General features: G+C 53.8%; 1 non-coding gene across 1 annotated transcript in view; it reads right to left on the bottom strand.

The window, feature by feature from the left end:
- Nucleotides 1–1,632, bottom strand: part of LOC148225797 (small subunit ribosomal RNA) — a 2,016-nt gene extending 384 nt beyond the window's left edge. The window contains exon 1 of the ribosomal RNA XR_015812498.1: nt 1–1,632. This exon is cut by the window's left edge and continues 384 nt beyond it. This is a non-coding gene — a ribosomal RNA (small subunit ribosomal RNA).
- Between the last annotated feature and the right edge of the window lie 868 nt (nt 1,633–2,500).

Here is a 2,500-nt window from a genome sequence, read left to right on the forward strand (position 1 = left end):
TCAATCTCGTGTGGCTATAATTACCACCGGTCCCTCTAAGAAGATTTTCATTGTACGCCGATAGTTGAAGACCGCGCGCGCGGGCGGACGCGCGCGACTTGCGCCGCGTTAACGACGCGAGCGCGCGCGCGCCGCCCGGCCGCGGACCCTCGTGATATCGGTAGCACGTCTATTTAATAGGCTAGAGTTACGTTCGTTACCGGAATTAACCTGACAAATCGCTCCACCAACTAAGAGCGGCCATGCACCACCACCCACCGAATCGAGAAAGAGCTGTTAATCCGTCAATCCTTCCAGTGTCCGGGCCTGGTGAGTTTTCCCGTGTTGAGTCGAATTAAGCCGCAGGCTCCACTCCTGGTGGTGCCCTTCCGTCAATTCCTTTAAGTTTCAGCTTTGCAACCATACTCCCCCCGGAGCCCGAAAGCTTTGGTTTCCCGGGAGCTGCCCACCGAATCAAAATAAGAAACTTCGGCGGATCGCTGGCTGGCATCATTTATGGTTAGAACTACAGCGGTATCTAATCGCCTTCGAACCTCTAACTTTCGTTCTTGATTAATGAAAACACCTTTGGCAAATGCTTTCGCTTTAGTCCGTCTTGCGACGATCCAAGAATTTCACCTCTAACGTCGCAATACGAATGCCCCCAGTTGTCCCTATTAATCATTACCTCTGGTGTCAGAAAGCCAACAAAACAGAACCGAGGTCCTATTCTATTATTCCATGCGCACAATATTCAGGCAAATATTAGCCCGCTTTGAGCACTCTAATTTGTTCAAAGTAAACAGCCGCGAGGGCCCGCCTCGCGCGCCGACCGCGAGCCCGCGGCGCGCGCCGAAGTCGCGAAGACGACGACGCGCACGCGAACGCGCGGCGCGGACGCGACCGGCGGTGAACACGCACCGGCGAGAAGCCCCGCAGACGCGCCTGTCGTACCGCAACCGGTAGACCGACGCCGCAGGACACAATTTCAACTACGAGCTTTTTAACCGCAACAACTTTAGTATATGCTATTGGAGCTGGAATTACCGCGGCTGCTGGCACCAGACTTGCCCTCCAATGGATCCTCGTTAAAGGATTTAAAGTGTAATCATTCCGATCACGAGGCCTCGTAAGAGTCCCGTATCGTTATTTTTCGTCACTACCTCCCCGTGCCGGGAGTGGGTAATTTGCGCGCCTGCTGCCTTCCGTGGATGTGGTAGCCGTTTCTCAGGCTCCCTCTCCGGAATCGAACCCTGATTCCCCGTTACCCGTGACAACCATGGTAGTCGCATAAACTACCATCGACAGTTGATAAGGCAGACATTTGAAAGACGCGTCGCCGGTGCTAGACCGTGCGATCTGCTCAAAGTTATCTAGAGTCATCTCCGAGTGCGACGGGCGCGCGCCGAAACGCGCGCTCCGCCGATTGGTTTTTGATCTAATAAAAGCATTCCTTCCGTCGCCGGTCGGAACTTCGTTTGCATGTATTAGCTCTAGAATTGCCACAGTTATCCAAGTAACTGTGTACGATCTAAGGAACCAAAACTGATATATTGAGCCATTCGCGGTTTCACCTTAATACGGCTTATACTGAGACTTGCATGGCTTAGTCTTTGAGACAAGCATATGATTACTGGCAGGATCAACCAGGGAGCTGCGAGCTTGCGTCTCTGTAGAGAGCGTCCGCTTACGCACTCCTTACGTGTCATGTATTTATTATTCTCCTCCTCCTCCTCTATCTCTACCTATCGTTCTCGTCTCGTCTTTTTTAAGACGTACAACATTTTATTTATATGTATCGTTTTTTGTTATATATATATATATATATATTTTTATATATATTATTATTATTATATTATCTTCACCCGTCTACGCGCACAGTGCGCGGCCTCTCCGCGCTAGAGCGGAGGGCCGTAATAGCGCAGCGAGCTCGCCGGTCGCGAACGACCGACGGCCCCGTACAACGCGGCTCGCCGCGGAGCTCTGGAGAGCCGGAGAGCGCGATGCGCTCTCCGCTTATCACTCGATTCGTATAAACACGCGCGTGATCGCATATAGTATCCTCCACACACCCGGAAGGGTACCCGGAAGGCGCGAGCGCACCGCAGACGCCGACTGACGCCGACCGCGGTTCGCGCATGCCGAGATTTCGAAGAGCCGTCTCTCGTAGACGCTCGAAGCAGAGCCGTAAGCGACGTACACGCGCATTATTATCAATAATAATACGGTGCGTCCGCCAAACGGTTGCGAGCGAGCGAAAGAGCGAGCGACTCGACCCGAGGAGCCGACGAGAACGCCGAGAGCAAACGCGACCGAACACGGCCGCGCGCTCTCGCCTCGCGCGCACTCCACGTATAGGCGGCGCGGTGCAAAGTCGCCGAGCCGCTCGCTCTAGCCTAACAAGCCGAAGTCGACGCGGTCGCGGCCGGGATTCGGCGGAACGGGCCGCTCTGAGCGCGATTCGACTCGGACTTCTCTCGACTTGCGACCGGATAATTTTCGATTCGAAATAATAACTTTT

Source organism: Plectrocnemia conspersa, unplaced genomic scaffold, assembly GCF_051122295.1.
Source record: "Plectrocnemia conspersa isolate PC_06_02 unplaced genomic scaffold, ASM5112229v1 ptg000028l, whole genome shotgun sequence".
Classification (NCBI taxonomy): domain Eukaryota; kingdom Metazoa; phylum Arthropoda; class Insecta; order Trichoptera; family Polycentropodidae; genus Plectrocnemia; species Plectrocnemia conspersa.